The sequence below is a fragment of the Cnephaeus nilssonii genome, assembly GCF_951640355.1.
Source record: "Cnephaeus nilssonii genome assembly, chromosome: 7".
In the NCBI taxonomy this organism is placed as follows: Eukaryota; Metazoa; Chordata; class Mammalia; order Chiroptera; family Vespertilionidae; genus Cnephaeus; species Cnephaeus nilssonii.
Genome location: NC_137078.1, coordinates 26,741,599 through 26,748,046, shown reverse-complemented (window position 1 = coordinate 26,748,046; position 6,448 = coordinate 26,741,599). Strand labels below are relative to the sequence as shown.

At 44.1% G+C, this 6,448-nt stretch overlaps 1 pseudogene across 1 annotated transcript; it reads left to right on the top strand.

Annotated features, from left to right (window-relative positions):
* The first annotated feature begins 5,347 nt into the window (after positions 1-5,347).
* On the top strand, positions 5,348-5,719 carry LOC307103653 (ubiquitin-like protein FUBI; annotated as a pseudogene). Its single transcript has one exon. The product of its transcript is annotated as a ubiquitin-like protein FUBI (transcript).
* Positions 5,720-6,448: the final 729 nt, after the last annotated feature.

The window sequence follows — 6,448 nt, the reverse complement described above, 5'->3', positions numbered from 1 at the left end:
ATTACTAAATAACGTAAAATATATGGCCATGTACATTCTAAAGGAACAGCTGCAAAATTGCTAATATTAGGTCTAATTTAGCTACAATAAATTAGCAAATGTGTGGAAGCACAATGATGACAGCATAATTATAACAAAAAGTCGATGTGTTGAAGTATATGGATGACAATACATACTAATTTTAGAGAAGGAAAAAGAACCCTACACCAAATGAAATGCATGCGATGAACAGACGGGACTAATAGCTCAGACACATATACTTAATGTGGCCAGTCACTGTAAAAACAAAAAGATGGATGAAGCTGTTCAAAAATCTAGCGCTAACAAGCGATGCAGTCTGAAACCATTAACTGTCAGGGGTAATAACACTCCAAGTGTTGAAGTGCACTAACAGCAGTGCTTTCCAGGGCTGGTGGCGGTGGGACCCGTGCACACCTGTGAAGAGGGCGCTGAATCCATCCTCGCATTCATTATAACAGAGGGAGGAAAAACAACACTAATAATGTAAAGTATAAACGGAAATAGCAGACAGCAGAGAGTGACATTTGCACGGTCCCAGTCAGCTTGTTAGCTGAAGTGGGTTTTAATTAGCTATTTTCCAGCAAGCAAACGAGCAAATTAGTGGCAGCTATAAACAAGAAGAGACAATCAGGCCCAAAGAAAAGGAAAAAATGATCAGGGTGCCTTTGCAGGGGTTGGAGAGGGGAGGGCATGGAAATACAAAGCTTTTATAGAAAACGTTTCTCAATCATAGAATTAAAGAATCTTTTCTCCTGAACACACCTTAGGTGTTATCCAATCTCTCCTTCTTTTACATGTGAGGAAACTGAGGTCCATAGGAGCTAGCTCACTGCAAGGTCACACTTCTGACCAAAAAAAAATTAATAAATAAAACAAAACAAACAAACAAAAAACAAGGGTATCTTCCTAGTTTAGGTTTTCTAAACGTCTGCCTTTATAATAGTGTCAGTGGATCAACCCCTGAAGAACAGAAACAAGTACAGAATCATGTGTAAAATTCGCATGATAATTAAGGTGTATTACTGGCTGTATATAAATTTAGGTTCAACTATGCTGAGATAGGAAACAAAATGAGAAATATAAGAAACAAAATAATGACTCCTTCCCAAAGCCAAAAGCACCTTTGAAAAAGTTATTATTCTGGAAGGAGATTTGACTTTGGGTGGTAAACACGCAATGCAATACACAGATGATGTATTTACAAAATTGTACACTTGAAGCCTATATAACTTTCATGAAGCAATGTAACTCCAATAAATTTAATAAAAAATAAACTGATTTCTGAAGATTAAAAAAAGTATTGTTCTGAACAAATACTCATCACATAACCAATGAGCGTTTATTCTGTGCTAAGCACAATATGAAATGCTGAGGATGAAACTTTTGCTATCTAGTAGGATGTGTAGACAAGTACACAGACTTTACAAAACAGTGGGATGCAAACCCTGCACAGCAGGAGAGAGTGCTGCGGGGACCACCAGTGGTGCTGCTAAACTGAATTTGGGGAGTGGGCAGGATCATTTGAGAAGAAAGGCCATCAAACCAGGACCTGAAGGATGCACAGCAGGATCTGGCCTCCTCATAATGCCACAGTAAGTAAGAGCCTATGTACTTAAGGCAGCCATCTCTGCCAAATAAAACCACCATTTGTCTCACTGGACTAGATAAGAGAGGAGCTCCCAAATGCATATACAAAGGGATGCATTATAAGTTTTAATCTAATCTGATTCACATCTTGAAATATGCTGTTAAAAAAATGATTGGGAAATAGATGAAATCTTAAGGGGGATAATAGCAGAAGCCAGTGGATTTAATCCAGTATGCCATAAATTTGATTGATATATTAAGAAGATTTAAATGTTTTGAAGCATGATATAACCCAAACGGATGTAGAGAGGAAATATAATGACCAGGATAAAAGACTGAAGCAAACATCACCACAAACATTTGTTAGTGTTGTAGATAATCAACTCAAGGAAAGTTTATATAAAGACATTAGGAAACATGGAAGCTATATTTACCAAAAGACATCAACCTCCTAATCATTATAGCTTGCATATCCAGAATCACATCTGTAAGGGAGATATTGCACAGGAAAGAACATAGGGCCTGCTTCCAGACTTCACTTATCCAAAGAACAGCTTCACATGTGAGGTACAAAAAATATGGATTGATATTGGAAAATAAAAAGAGTGTATGAGACTGCCATATCTTAAAGGGAAGGCAGGGGTGGGTGGGTGGGTGGTAAGAGAATTAACCAAAGAACTTATATGCATACTAGAGGCCTGGTACACGAAATTCTTGCACGGGGCAGGAGGGTTCCACAGCCGGCCTGCACCCTCTCGCAATCTGAGACTGCTGGCTCCTAACTGCTCACCTGCCTGGCTGCCTGATAGCCCCTAACCACTCTGCCTGCCTGCCTGATTGCCCCTAACCCCACTGCCTGCTGGCCTGATCACCCTTAAACTCCCTCTCCTGCTGGCCTGATTGCCCCTAACCACCTCTGTCTCAGCCCCCACCACCATGGCTTTGTCTGGAAAGAGGACTAGACGACCAGAAGATGTCTGGTTGACCCAGTCTAATTAGCATATTACCCTTTTATTAGTATAGATATGCATAACCCATGGACACAGACAACAGTGTGGTGAAGGCCAGGGGGGATGGGGAGGTGCAGGCTAGAAGGGGTCAATAGGAAAAGAAAGGGGACATCTGTAATACTTTGAGCAATAAAGATAAATTTTTAATAAAAGAGTGTATGTACTCTGTCAATGGCACAGTTAAATGGGATGCATATGCAGTGTCATTAATTTTTCATTCATCCACCAAACATTTATTGAGCTCCTACTCTATACAAGGCATTGGATTAGACACTGGACATACAGACATGAATGATTCTAAAGGACATTCAGGCATGTCTAATTCCTCTCCCACAGATTTTCAAACACTGAAGACAGTCATCATGTTATTATTATTTTTATATTAAAAATCATATTCATGTCATCTTTTTCCATAAAATATTCCCAAGTGCTTTTAGACTCTTCTCTAGCATTTAGGAAATTGTTTTGTTTTTGTTAATCCTCACCCGAGGATATTTTTTCTATTAATTTTTAGAGAGAGTGCAGGGAGGGAAGGAGGGTGAGAGAGAGCATGGATGTGCACTGATTGGGTGCCTCCCAAAGGGCCCCAACTGGGATGGGGATCCAGCCTGCAACTCAGGTACATGCCCTTGACTGGGAAATCAAACCCAAGACCCTTTGGTGTGTCAGCTGATACTCTAACCACTGTGAAACACCAGCCAGGGTTCAGGAAATTGTTTCTATTCTGTCAAAATCAGGATGTTCAGAATAGTATTGTCTGTGTATTGTGAAATTAAACATAATTTCCACATCCTTTGGTTTAGGTATTACTTCATTAATCTAACGCATAATCACATCTGCATCTTCAGCAGCCACACACATTAACTAACTTTCTGTTTATTATTAACCAACTAGAGGCTCAGTGCACGAAATTCATGCTCAGGGAGAGTCCCTCAGCTTGGCCTGTGCCCTCTTGCAATCAGGAACCCCTTGGGTAGGGTCCCTAGGCCTGGCCAGCAATCCAGGCCTATCAAGGCTTTCCTTCCCCCAGCTGCCAGCAGCTGGCTCTGCCCCCATCGCTGCCACTGCTTGCCATCTGTGCAGCACTGTCCCCCCTCCCCCACCACCAGTCGCCTCCTTGTGCAAGCGACAGGCATGGGGTGCGATTGCTTGGCTGCCCTGGGCCTCCCTCTGCAGGGTGATTGCTGGCTGGCCCTGCACACCCGCTACAGTGTTGCTGGCCGATGGCCTGGGCCTCCCTCTGAGGGGTGATCATGGGGTGATGGTGGGGCCCCCCCGACCAATTGCATCACACGCACCTTGGCTGGCCTGGCGCCAGTGCGTGTCATAGTGTGGTCATCCAGAAGGTCATTCTGCTGTTCAGTCATTCGTTTGATTTGCATATTACGCTTTTATTATTATAGATACATCCAAAATTTTATCAAATAATGATAATCACATATTTAAAGAGACTCAATTACAGGGTCTTAAGATATTAATGTAAAATTTTGTTAGATTTTATCCATTTTCCAGCCTATTAAAAACTGCGTGGCCCCCGGGTCTGGGTGAGGCTGCGCACCCCTGGGTCTGGGTGAGGCCACGTGCCCCTGGGTCCGGGTGAGGCCGCGCGCCCCTGGGACCGGGTGAGGCCGCGCGCCCCCGGGTCCGGGTGAAGCTGAATCCTGGGTCCGGGTGAGGCCGTGCGCCCCTGGATCCGGGTGAGGCTGGGTCCCGGGTCCGGGTGAGGCCATGCACCCCTGGGTCCGGGTGAGGCCATGTGCCCCTGGGTCTGGGTGAGGCCACGCGCCCCTGAGTCCGGGTGAAGCCGTGCCCCTGGGTCCGGGCGAGACCAAACCAGAGGGAGTCGGACCTGCATTACCACCATTTGTCCACCATCCAGAGCTGAAAAGTCAGTACCGACATGTACACATAAGGAACTGGTGGACATTGAAATTGGGTCTCAAAAGAACTGTTGGTCCAGAACGAAACTCAGTACAGACTGATTCATTTGCCTGTCAGCATAACTATTATTGCTCGTCTCACATTCGGTTCTTATAAGTATATTTCTAGTAACACATGATCTCACTCATCTAGGGGAAATGATGAACAACATAGACTGATGAACAAGAACAGACCCAGAAACAAGGAGACATCGATCAGACTGTCGGGCCTCAGAGGGTGGGTAGGGGAAGGTGGGGGTAGGAGGGAGAGATCAACCAAAGGACTTGTGTGCATGCATACGAGCCTAACCAATGGTTAAGGACAACAGGAGGGTGGGGGCATCCGTGGGGAGGGGTGTGGGATGGGAATGGGGGGATGAGGACAAATATGTGACACCTTAATCAATAAAAAAATTTAACAAAAAAAAAAAAAGTAAAACAAACAAACCAAAAAAATCTATGGTAGCCCAGTTGGAGGATTTGGCTCATGAGAGAAATCACAATTGATGGCATCTCCCTGGTTCCCTCCCCCCGCCCCCACCCCATACACACCCCAACTCCTTCTTTTCGTTCAAGTGTACTTCTTTGAAACCACTATCACACCTTGTAATTAAATACACACCTTGTAATTAAAAATAAATAAATAAATAAATAAATAAATAAATAAATAAATAATAAAATAAAAATAAAAACTGCGTGGAGTGGCATGAGATGCAGCAGCAGGCAGCTAGGACGTGTGCGCCCTTGCTCCTTAGTCCTTCTCGACTTCCTCTTCACGATAGGGGCAGAGGCCACAGTTCAGTTGCCAACATGCAGCACTTTGTCCTCACCCAAGAGCTACACACCCTCGAGGTGATGAGCCAGAGGATGGTTGCCCAGATCAAGGCTCATGCCTTGCCAGAGGGCATCTCTCCAGATCAAATCTGCTCCTGGCAGGCATGCCCCTAGAGGATGCCGCTGCCTGGGCCAGTGTGGGATGGAGGCTCTGACCACTCTAGAAGTAGCCGGCCACAGCATTGTTCCCTGGCCTGGGCTGGGAGAGAGAGAGGTAAGACTCCCAAGATTGCCAAACAAGAAAAAGAAGAAGATTGGTTGGGCCAAGTGGCGGGTGTAGTACAACCGGCGTTTTGTCAATGTTGTGCCCCCTTTGACAAGAAGAAGGGCCCCTATGCCAACTCCTAAGTTCTCTGTAATCCTGGCTCTTTCTAATAGAGCCACTTAGTGTAGTTTAAAAATAAAATAAGCGTGGATCCTGATTCTGAGTGTCAACTAATATATTCATTATATCTCTCTTAAACCAGTGCTGTCATCTTCAATTTTGTTAAGAAACTTTCTCTATATTTATTCAGGCATTGATCAAAATTGAAAAAGGTGAAGCAAAAATACCTTCAAAGGGTATAATTAGAAACTGATTGTAAGCCCAGTGCTGTGGCTCAGTGTTTGCATGTCAATTTATGAATCAGGAGGTCACCGTTTGATTCTGGTCAGGGCACATTCCCAGGTTGTGGGCTCAATCCCCAGTAGGAGAGTGCAGGAGGCAGCAGATCAATGATTCTCTCATTGATGTTTCTATCTCTCTCTCCCTTTCTCTTTGTCTCTAAATTCAATAACAATATATTTTTTAAAAGAAAGAAACTAATTGTTAAACATGACTTACATAACCCAATTAGCAGTAACTGGTTTATGAAATGATTCAGTTATCCTAGAATCTAGCCCATAATTTTCCATGTCTTAGGTTGGCTTCTTCCAAGAAATAGACCCTAAGACTAGGATTTGAGGAAAGGTGGAGTAGTGGGGAGGTTTCCCTCAGAAAGCGCTGGTGGAGGAGAGTGGTAAGTGAGACAAGGAAGGAAGGAAGCTCACATAAGATGCTCTGTGGAGGGATGAGGAACCTGGGGTATGGAGCCACGG